The sequence below is a fragment of the Macrotis lagotis genome, chromosome 1, assembly GCF_037893015.1.
Source record: "Macrotis lagotis isolate mMagLag1 chromosome 1, bilby.v1.9.chrom.fasta, whole genome shotgun sequence".
Lineage (NCBI taxonomy): Eukaryota > Metazoa > Chordata > Mammalia > Peramelemorphia > Peramelidae > Macrotis > Macrotis lagotis.
In genome coordinates, this window is record NC_133658.1 from 424,462,715 (window position 1) to 424,475,487 (window position 12,773).

The window sequence follows — 12,773 nt, forward strand, 5'->3', positions numbered from 1 at the left end:
GACAGGAATAATACGTTGGTTCATTTTTCTGAGCTGGTTTTTTTTTCACTTTTTAATCTTAGTTATTCCACTGGCTAAGGAATGGATAATCTGGAAATGAATACAATATAAAAAGAAAAGATATCCATAAAATTTTATTTCAAAAAGTAATAAACAAGGTAATTGCTTTATGAATCTATGCTTCATGAGTAATGAAACAGTATCAATCAATACTAAACCTTCATGCACAGAATGGAAGAGCATCTCCATACTTAAAGGAAAAGCTAGTCAAATTATAGAGGAAAATGGACAGTCAGTAATTGCTGGGTGCTTCAATGTGACCTAGGTAAGTCTAACATAAAGATAAGCAACAAATAAATTAGGAAGCCAGACAGAATTTTAGAAAATGTAGATATGCTAAGCTTCTGGCAATTAGTGAGCAAGATTTAAAAGCAATAAAAGCTTTGTCAGGAATCTTTTTAAAAAATCTGAATATATGTGTAGGGTACAAATAACTCATTACCAAATGCAGAAAATCAGAAATATTAAATTTATCCTTTACAGACCATACAAGATAAAAATTATCAATAAGGGGTATTTGAAAAAAAGAAGTCACCTTGAGACAAAATAGCATAATACTAAAGAATATGCACATTAAATAACTAAATATGAGAATAATAAATTATTTTAAACAAAGAAAATTATAACAATGAGATAATAAAGCTAAAACATTTGAGATGCAGCCAAAGAAGTCCTTAGAGGAAAAATTATGTCTCTGTAAGGATAAGGGTTGATTGAATCAATCAATCACTCTACCAAATTTAAAGCAACTAATAGGATGCTTTATTCCCTACATTACGCTAATCAATTTGGAAGGAGCAAAAGTCATTGGATTAAATAAAATTAAACTACACAGGAAATGTTTTGGAATTAATTGAGGAGACAGTAATGTCCTGTGGGATGAGTAAAATTTGTTGTTGTTTATTCAGTTTTCAGTCATAACATTCTTCATGACCCTTTTTTTGTTTGTTTTTGTTTTTGTTTATTGGCAAAGAGGCTGGAATGGTTTGGCATTTCCTTCTCCAGTTCATTTTACAGATGAGGAAACTGAGGCAAACCGCATTTAAGTGACTTGCCCAAAATTACAGAATATGTTTGAGGCTAGATTTAAGCTCAGTTCTTCCCAACTTCAGGCCCATTGGCTCTATCCATTGTGTCATCTAGCTGTCTTGGATAAAATAGGCCAATTAAAACCCAAAATACCAGGGGTAGGATAGCTTGGAGAATGAGTAGCTTTAGTCAACCCCCTGAAAGGGAATAGCTTGGAGAATGGGGAGAGGAGATCAGAGGGGAAAGCCTCTGTTTTCGCTCCCTGACCAGAAGATGATCTGGTGAACTTCAAAAGTTGCAATATATAATGGGCATGGACTTCTCATGGGTGACCTAGCAGTCTCAGTCTATAGGCATCTCTTAAGTGCCAGGCAATGTACTATGCTCTGGGGATACTGAGTCATAACTGTGGCTGATGGCAATGTCTTCATCAACAGCTGAAGACAACTTAATCACCCTTAAGACTTTACCAAGAACCAGCTAGTCTCAATGTGGTTTGGGAAAATGAGCCCAGGGCCTGTTCTAGATTTCTAAACACTTTCATCAACAAAAGAAGAAACTGATGAATTGGACATTCAACTTCAAAAATTGGAAAGCTCAAAAAATTTTTAAAAGTGAATGCATGGGGTGGGGGTGGGGGGAGAGAAACAAGATTGGGGGAAAACTGTAAAACTCAAATAATATCTTTAATAAAAATTTTTTTAAAAAAGTGAATGCAATATAAGAAAAATATTCTCTTTTAATTTAGTAGATAGGAAAGTAGTAGTGGTATACAACTATATCACAGTAGATAGGAAGGGCTTCACCTCATTGATATGGAATATTAGAGCTTGTTATTTTTCACTCATATCCAACTGTTCATGACCCCATTTGGGGTTCTCTTAGCAAAGATACTGGAGTGGTTTTTCATTTCCCTCTCCAGCTCATTTTTGAGGAACCTGAGGCAAACAGGGTTAAGTGACTTACCCAGGATCACACAACTAGTTAAGTATCTGAGGTCCAATTTGAACTCAGGTTTTACTGTGCCACCTAGTTAACCCTTCCAATGTTAGAGCTAGAATGGGCCTTACAATTATCTGTATTAGTGTTAGATCTGGTAGAAACTATGGAGATTTCCTCTCCTAATTCTCTCATTTTGCAGAAGAGAAAATCAATTCAATTCAATAAACTTTTACTGCTTGCATATTTGTGCAAGGAATTTGATTATGTGTTGACACAAACCAAATCATTCAGTAAGTTTTTTTTCTTGGAAGCAGGATGCTATAATGGGAAGGTTGTTGGATTAGTTAGCATGACCCTGCTTTGTTGTTTCATCTCATTTGGTTTAGAAAGTACTCTTCTAAAGAACCTATTCACTGTTTCATTGTTCAATGAATTAAACTCTATGTATAATGAAGTAAGAAGAAAAAGACCTGAGTATGAATCTTCACTTTGACACTCTACCTGTATGATCTAGGGCCAATTATTTGATTTCACCTCTTTGGGTCTCAGTTTTCATATATGTAAGAATGGACTTGGCAAAATTGTTTCTAAGACCTCCTCTAGCTCTGACATTCTGAAATCTCCAACTCTATGATTCTATAATTCTAAATCACCTTCTGAGTGACATCTGGCATAAAGTGCTATTTTGAGTAAAGAAGTATTATAAACAAGTGTCAGAGGGAAGCCTAGAGTTGGATAATTTCTTAGGGAGAATTGGTGGGCCCCTTACTATAGGATACAGAGGACATTGTAGGTGAAAAGGAGTAGAGTTGGTAAGAAGAAAAGACATGCACTATTTCAATGGTTCCCATCTTTTTAATAATTTAATATATTACTCAAAATGTTCTTTTAGATGTATTCACTAACTACTTGCAGTAATTATAATGAAAATCTTTGTCTCAAAAAATCTTCAGATGAAAATTTATATTATATAATTGTAAAATAAAAATTTATTCTGACATAATATGAAAATGCTAAATATAAACTTATGAAGCTTTAATTATAAATCTTTTAAGTGGAAAATTCTATTAATTAAAAGTTAGTCAGCAAGTCTCATTTATTTACTACTATTTACAAATCTTCATATTAAATTTCTTTATTTTATGAATTTTATTGCCTATAAAAACATTTTAATGACATAAGTTACAACTTGGAAGATGTTCAAATAATAATTGTATATGGACATATATGCATATATATGTATACATATATATTTCATTTCAATGTTAGATGTTTATTTGGACAAAATTTTACAATATGTGGCTCAACACCAGTCAAAAATAGCTCTATTTTTAGTTTATCATTAAACTTATTTCTATATTTTGATTTAAAAGAGGAATAAAGTGAAAATGCTTCCTCACACCAAATATATAGTAGAAAGTGTTACAAGGACTTTTCAGGATGATGTATTGAGAAATGGAAATTCATTTTTAGCCCCCTAAACAACTGATGAAAATGAATATTTAGTTATGATATAAAATGTTTACATTTTCTCTGGCTAAGGAAAAATATTACTAAATTTTAAATGAAGTTAAATGCAATTGCATTTATTCCTTTTTTTAAAAGAAAGTTTACATGTAAATTAAACTTTGAAAGGAAAGTTTTTCTTAAGACCTTTCTACTTTTGTATTATTGGCACCCTAGCTATAATCTCATAGAAACTCTACCGAACAACTGACCAGTGCTGCAAACTAGTGAGTTTGAAAATCTGCCAGATGAAAGAAGCAAGATAAAGTGGAAGATCAGAAAACAGCCTTCATACTGGAATGAGACGTAATATCAAGTTGGTTTCTACAGAATATTTGTGATGGTACATGATGATTTCAAAGTGCAGCTTGTAAAGTACACTCCCAGCAATTATGGTTTTCAAACCATTTGACATTAAGAATGGAATATTCATAATTTCTTGTTCACATAATTTTATAGCTTATGTGGTACAACTATAGTGTAAGAGAGGGGAGTAAGGGAGCTACTTTGGTGCACCAAACAGAATGCATCTGACCATCTATTGGGAATTTGTGCATGAATGTAAAACTCTGGTAATTTGAAAATAATTTGATAACCAGTAGAGAAAACAACAAAATTATGTTTGCATGATCATTATAGTTATAAATTGTAGAAACAAACCTATAATACTTCATTCATGCACATACTTGTCACAGAGGAAAAAATATTTGTAACATAATTGGACAATTATTTACTACTAAGGTACTATTAAGGAATTTTTAGTGCAAATCCCACTGGGGAAACAATAGAAACTATTGTTCTACATTATCCCTTTGCCCAGGACTGGCTTGGTTCCTCTATCCTATATTACTGGTCAAATTTGTGACTACTCTGATTTAAATATTCCCTATTCCATGAAACCTTCCATGATCTCTGTGGTTGCAAAGTATAAAATAATAGGAGCATAGTATTAGAGTCAGAAAAGACTCTAGATCATCTAGTAGAATTGCCTCATTTTACAGAATAGGAAACTGAGATCCAGTAACAAGAATACAGATCTAGAGTCAGAACGGAATTTAGGAGACATTGAGTTCAACCCCTTCATTTTATAAACAAAGAAAGGGGGAAGGGAAGAAGAATTTACATATAGATATATGTGTGTGTGTGTGTGTGTGTGTGTGTGTGTGTGTGTGTGTGTGTATATATGTATATAGTCTTTATAGTATGTTAGGTTTTGCTAATTCTAGGTGTATTTCTTTAGGATGGATATTGATACGCTGGAGAATTCCCCGTGGTGATCATCTCAGCCAGGATGGTCAACATTAAAAAAATACCATTTAAGTAAGGACTGGTTGAAGGAATTCGGAAAGTCTAGCTTTGAGGAAAAAGCAGAGCAAGATATGATGGTCTATGACAAATGAGAAGGGCAATATTTGCTTTGTTTAGTCCCAGAAATTGTAACTGGAAGCAACAGATAAGAATTGAAGACAGGTATATTTAGGCTTTTTGGAGGGGAAGTCTTCATAATCATCAGAGCTGTTCAAAAGAAGAATGGGCTTTCTCATAAGTTAGTGGGCTTCCTCTCCCTAGATGTAATAGGGACATAAGATAATAACTCAAAAGCTAGAAGAGACTTCAGAATTCACCTTCCTCATTTTATGGATTATGAAATTGAAGCACAGAGAGGTTAAGTGATTTACCCAGTCACACAGCTTGTAAACACTTGATTAAAACCTAGATCTTCCTCAGACTGGCACTCTATCCAAGCAGTATCTAATAAAGGGAATTCTTATTCAGGAAGAACTGGAAGTAGGACGTCTACTTCCTATGAAAAATTCAGGTGAGTCATATATATTTGTATGTGTATGTGTGTGTGTGTGCATACATGTGTGAATATATATGTGAGTCAGAGGTGGAATAGGGAAAAAGGTCCAAGCTATGACCATTCCTATATATAGCTACAGAAGAACTGAACTGAATATTTTGACCAGCTAAGAGGCCAGATTGTCCAGAAGGGATGAGTTGATCTGGAGAACAAGCCTATAAATGGGATGTTAAACATATTGTAGAGGAAGTAGAATGATCTGGATTTCTATAGATCACACCAACAAGAATTTGGGCAGAATGATGAGAACTTTATCATTCAGCAAACTTTTCCCCTTGCTTCTACATTTCCCTTGCCCCTTCAGTTGTGAATTTTTTCTTTTCTTCTCAATTTTGTATTTTCCTTTGCTAACAGAATTGTGGTTATCCCCACCATTTTCAGCCCTTTTCCAATGGTATCTCTATATGTTGTTCAATTACTTTAATTATATCTGACTCTTTTGTGTCCCCATTTGGTATTTTCTTGGCAAAGATACTAGAATTGTTTGCCATTTCATTCTCCAGACTTCCCCCTAGCAGAATGGATAGATGAGAACAATTTTTTCCCCAAAAAATCATGAAGGCAGCTGAAGCAGCCACTGTGGAGTACTTAGAGCCTGATCAGAAATCAAAGATGCCAAAGTTTTCCATTACATCCTAGGCCATCATTAGTCCATTAGTCATCTTGACTTTTACTTTGCTAATGGACTTCTTTTTCTTCTTCTTCCTTCTATTTCTTCATCTTCCTTCTATTCCTTCATCTTCCTTCTATTCTCCCCCTCCTTCTTTTTTCTTCTTCTTCTTCTTCCTTCATTTTTTGAAGCAATTGGAGTTATGACTTGCCCAGGATCACACAGCTATTAAGTATCTGTGGTCGATTTGAAATTTATGAGATGAGTCTTCCAGTCTCCAGGCCCAGTGTTCTATCCATTGCATCACCTAACTGTCCAGGATAGAGCCAGTATTGAATAGTATAGGTCAATATAGAAATAACAAAATATTAAGTTGACTTTTGAAAGGGAGGCATGTCTATAGTACTTTAGAGTATAAAAGCCTCCATTTCCTCCAGTAGGTAGATGATGAGCTCCATCCTAAACAGCCTGTTTTAATTTGCATATCATTGCTTGTTAATGTTTCTGCCTCTTTTTTTTGCTATCTGTTTCTGTTTTTAATGTTATTTTCTGATGTTCAGATCAAGATCACAGAGTACCCAGTGATGGCAAATATTATGGACACTAGAAACCAAGCTTGTGGTCATATGATTGTGGGGGTACTTCCTCCCCCAGAGTTGTTGTGGTTTGTGGTTAGGACTAATCCTTTCCATTCAGCCCTCAATTTCTACTTCTAGGCGGATCCACAGAAAGTGCCTGGGGATATTTGCTCCTGCTCCACAGATAGAAGGTTGAGATGTTTTGCTAAACTGAGTGATTCAGTACAAGTCATTACATTTCTCAGGCTCTGTGTTCTCTATAAAATAAGGGAGGCGGACCAAAAGATTTTTAAGGTCTTTTTACTTATAACTTTTTATGAATGTCTATTCTAAAGGTCTTGTACATATGATATTCACAGAATCAAGACAAAAATCAAGAGTGTTAGATTTTGAGTTGGAAAATCCTGGGTTCAAATTCCGTCTCCAACACTAGCTGCATGGTTTTAGAGAAAGTCACATACCCCCCCCCTTTTGGAGAACATTGTTCTTTTTAACTTTATTTTAAATTTATGAAATAAAAATAAGCATTTCTAACACATAGTAGAATAAAAATGAAAATTGCACATGAAATTGCAAATCTATTTTGTAAAACTTTCTAGTCCTTTAAAAATATATGATAAAATCATTATGCCTTCCTTCCCTTCCTCAGATGTCTTAGTTTTCTTATCCGCAGAATGAGGGGGATTGGAGTGGATGATCTGGAAAATCTCTTCTAGCTCTAAATCTATGTTCTTATGATCCCATGACTCCTACATTTCAGAGATGGAATGGAACTCTATAGCCTTCTAGACTAACCTCTACTCCAAAAAAGAATTTCCCCTACAGCTTAGGTGGCATGTGCTCAACCAATCTTAACTTGAACAACTCCAAGAAAAAAGCACTTATCATCTCCTGTCACAACCTTTATCATTTTTGGATAACTCTGATATTAAGAAATTGTTTCTTGGGGCAGCTAGGTGGAGCAGTAGATAGAGCACCAGCCCTGGAGTCAGGAGGACCTGAGTTCAGATATGACCTCAGACAATAATTACTTAGCTGTGTGACCTTGGACAAGTCACTCTTAATCCCATCTTAAATAAATAAAAAACATTGTTTCTTTACATACATCAGAATTGTCTCTACATTTTTCACTAATTGCTCCTGGGGCCAAGCAAAGAAATGCCAAACCTCTTCTGCAAGATCACTTTCACTTACTTGAAAATAATTATCATATCATAGCCCCTTTCCTACCCCTACACCCTAGTCTTTTCTTTTTACCAGCCTAATCATCCTCTTGTTCTTTCAATCAATCTTCAGGTGGCATCCTGTTGGCCATCCTCTGGATTCTCTCCAGCTTATCATTGTCCTTCCTAAAATGTGGGACTTAGAACTGGACACAATATTCCATGAATGACTTGCCTTGGGTAAAGTGCAAGGTACGATCACTTCCTTCTGTCTGAAATCAGTCCCTCTCTTAATTCACACAAATGTTGCATTAGCATTGGTTTTCTGCATCTCACTGTTGATTCATACTGACTTTGTAGTCCAGGCACCCCCCTAAATATATTTTTAGAGGAATTGCTTTTCCTATCTTGTATTTTTGAGTTCAATTTTTAAACTCAAATATGAGTTTAAATTTGCTTTTATTGTATTACATCTTATTAAACAGTTCATTCTTCTAACCTGTCAAAGTACTTCTCAATCCTACTGTTAAGTAGTGTATTAGCAAATCCTCCCAATTCTGTGTTATATGCAATTAAGCAAAAAGAAGCTTATTGTTGTCTTTTGCATTTTTTTTTACAATGGAGTTATTTATTTAAATATCCTTAACACCCAGCATCAAACTGTCCTTTGTAACAAAGAAAAAAAGTTTGAAAAACTTATCCTTTGCAAATTTGATAAGCATAGCAAATATGCCTTTATCTAACATTATTATGCAAATACTAAATAGCTTAGTGCCAAGCTAGAATCCCTGGAGTATTTTCCTGAAAGGCCTCAATTCAAATTAACAGTGCATCATTACTGATTATTTGTTGAAGACGGTGCTTCCTTCAGTTATGAGTCCATTCACTGGTACTTTGGTCAGAACTCTTCATCTTTTTAAAAATATTATGAGTTACTTTATGAAATTTCTATATTAAGTTTTCAAATATTGGAATGTTAATCTACTGGCTAGGAAAGGAGTTCATTTAGGAAAAAGTGGTAAAACTGTATTTGTTTGTTTTCTTGCAAATCTAATAAAAAAGACCATAAAATAAAATGGATGGAGGGGAAGGAAAAGAATTGCTTAGGTATATTTACCAAGCTAGAAGTCATAAAAAGTCACTACAAAGAAAAAAGAGGAAAAGTTATTAAGTTTCTACTGTATGTTAGACACTGTGTTAAGTGCTGGTAGTGCAAAGAAAGGAAAGACAGCTCTTGTTCTCAAGGAACTTAGTGTTTAATGGAGGCAATAACATGCAAACAACTATGTAAAGCAAGCTATGAATAGGATAAATTTGGAAATAATCAAAAGGGGAAATGCGCTAGAATTAAGAGGGGTCAGAAAAGTTTTCCTGCCCAGAGGTAGAATTTTAAGTGAAACATGAAGGAAACCAGGGAAACCAGGGGTCAGAGATGAAGAGGGGAAAGAGTTCTGGAAGTTCACAGGAAACAAAATCCAGTATAGGAAGTTACTTTGATTATTCATTTTGTTGCAAGGGTCTTCCTTTTTCTTTTATGAGGAGAAGATGGAGGGAGGCAGGAGGGAAAGAAAAAAAAATGCTCGTGTAACCCAGGAAAGTTTGGTAACATGGGAAAGCTCTTGAGGGGTCTTTGGAATGTCTAGATTGCTTAGTCATGAAGGTCTCTGTATCCCCTACCACATGAGCAGTCCCCAACCACCTTTGATTGTTTGCCATGTCTCTAAGACAGGCAAAACTGAGCAAGTCAGTTCTTTTCTCCACCATCTTTTGGCTGCATTCTTTTCAGTTATTGCTATCTCCTAAGTCTTGTTTGGAGGGAATTAACTGAATTGGTGAGATGGGAAGATATGTCTTCCCATTTTTCCCATCTTTTACTCGAACACTAAAAATGAGTCTGTTTGGTGGTATGTTTTTTTTTCTTCCTTTATTCTATGTTGTTTGTCCTCAGTTCCAGGCACTGGAGTTGATTCCTGCAGGAACTGGGAGTTTGAACTAAAGCACGTAGAGTGGTGCTGGTCCAACATGGATCCCCTGAGAAGCCAGGATGTTTAGGACTCAAGTCCAAGACAAGTTTTGGACTTGGAACTGAGACTGGACTTTATATGGGAACCAAACTAGGAACCTAGACCTCTTCCAGTCCTCAGACAATGATGTGATGAAAGGATGAGGATTATTCCTCCCATATATGGGGAGGAGTAAGGTTGAATATTTGTCATTATACTCTTTGAAATAATTATTCCTTTGTCAAAGCTTCTGTGCTAACTTGTTAATTTAAAAAAAAGATAGAAAAAGCATAGAGTCAGTAATAAAACCCATGATTTCAAATTTTTATATGCAAATATCCTGTCTACACAGTAAAGAAGATGGACTAGAAGCTCCAAAACATGAAAGCAAATTTGATATATTGATATATATTGGGACTTATTGATATATCATTGGGACTTTGTAGAATGAAATTGGTGATTGGAATGTGACTCTGGATGACTATTAAAAAGAAACAAGATAAGTAATAGAAGTTGGAAATGGATCCACATTGTGTGTATATGTTGCTTATTTTTATTGATATATTTTGTTTTTGCATACATTCATCTTATATTGTACTCTCCTCCCCTTAACTTGCACCAGAGATTTTAAAAGAGAAAGAAAAAAAGTTTGACAAATCCAACTGACCTATCAACAAACTCCTATAGTATGTATGACATACCATATGACCTTCCTCTGAAAAGAAGAAAGGGAAAAGTTTTTGTTCTTCTCCAGTGCCAAATTTGCACATTTTACCTTTATTATTATAAAGGTAAAATGTGCAAATTTATTTTAGTGTCCTTTCATTAACATTGTTGGAGTCATTGTATATATTGTTTCATTGGTTCTTTCTACTTGGCTCCTTATGAGTACATATATCTTTCCATATTTCTCTAAACTCTTCATGTCTATTGTATTTAAGCACAAAAATTTGTCTAGCTATTCCTCTATCAATTGACACTTTGTTCCCACTTCTATGCTTCTGTAAAAAAGGACTATTGTGCATTTTTTTTTATAAATAGATAAATGGAATTTTTCTTTCTTTGTCCTCCTTTGGATATATGCCTACAATGGGATCTTTAGATGATCTTTAGATCTTTAGGCTATGTGGATTTATAGCTATTATAGTCTTTATAGAATGACTGGACCAATTCACAGTTCCATCAATAGTGTATTAGTGTACCTGTTTTCTTGCAGCACCTCTATTATGTATATAATTTGCTTGATATGAGATAAAATTTCAGAATTGTTTTGATTTACATTTTATTATTAGTGATTAATTATTATTAGATGATTAGGAACAATCATTTTTCTATGGTTGTTTATAGTTTGTAATTGAAATTCATCTCTTTTTAAGGAAATGACTTTTGGTCATAGACATTTCTGTTAGTTTCTCATGTATAAATATTTATATATCTTGAATGTCAGACTATTATCAAAGGTATTCAATTCTAATTTTTTTACCTAGTCAATGATTTTCATTCTTGTCTTCATGGAACTGATCATTTGTGTAAATGTTTCAATTTCATATAATCATAGTTATCTCTTGAACTTTGTGATCACTAATCTCTTTTTAGTTAAGAATCCATAGTGATATTATATATTAAGGAAGCAGAGGATGTGTAGATGAAGATCAATGGAGGGAGAAACAGAAGCAAGTTTCTCACCACTGCATACTACAAACCACCAGAACAAGAAGAAGAAGAAAGAAATGAGGAGTTTGGGGAACAGATCAGAAGCCTGACCTGTAGGCATGATGTAGTAGTGATGGAGGGTGTAAATTATTTAAACTCTATCTCAGTCCTTCTCTCTCTCTCTCTCTCTCTCTCTCTCTCTCTCTCTCTCTCTCTGCCAAAAGCAAAGTAGCTAATAATTTCTTGATTTGCCTTAATCACAATTTTAGCTTTCAGAAAGTAGAAGAAATAATTAGAAAGTCTATTCTGACTCTGAATGGAGATTATGGGAACCTTGAAGTAAACATCCCCCCCCCCCCCAAATTTGTGATAGAGAAAAAGAAAGTCAAGTCTGAAACATACTCTTGATTTGGGGAGAATAGATTTCAGATATTCACTCTAAGCATACTTAAAATCATACTGACACAAGAATAATGCTTTCAGCCCTCAGCCTGCCCCTAAGGGCCAAGCTCACATGTTGGATGTAGAACAAGTGTTTGATTTGGTTTCAGAAATTCTGAGTTCTAATCCCAGTTCCAAAATTATTTGAATAATCTAGGAAGCATGAAACTTAGCATGATAACACTTGAAAAGGAATTGAGTGTAGATAAATCAAACAAGACCAGAAAGACATCAGAAAAAACCACATATAATATAATCCAACCATATAAAGGCCTTTAAAGAAATGAAAAGAGATGAAGTATTAGTGCCTTCACTCATACACTTAAAACAGCTAAGTCAAAGAAATCTTGAAAGCAATAACACAAATATCTTGTCAGAAAGATATGGAGAGAGCCATATGAGTTTGCACAACTATGGGAAAATATGAATTCAAATTCTGGCTCTGCTAATTACTAAACTATGTGATCTTGGGCATTTCTGAGGTATATTTGACTTACCAGAATAACACAACAAATTCTGTGTTATTTTTTTTTCAAATTTGCCACAGTTTGTCTCCTCTAACTCCAGTCCATCCTCTTCTCAGCTACCAAAGTGATCAACCTAAAGCTCAGTTCTGACCATGCTATCCCCCAACTTAACAAGCTCCAGTGACTCACATCACATCTAGGACCACATATAAAATCCTCTGCTTTGTGTTCAAAGCCTTTTATAACCTCTCCTCCTCCACGTCTACCTTTCCAGTCTTCTTACACTTTCTATTTCTTGGTTCAGTGCACTCTCTGATCTAGTGATATGACCTCCTGGCTGTTCCTCAAAGAAGATACTCTTATCTCCCAGCTCTGGGCATTCACTGGCTGTCTTTCAAAGTTTTCCTTCCTGATCTTTTGTCTCCTGGGTTTCCTTCAAGTTACAGCTAAATTTCAC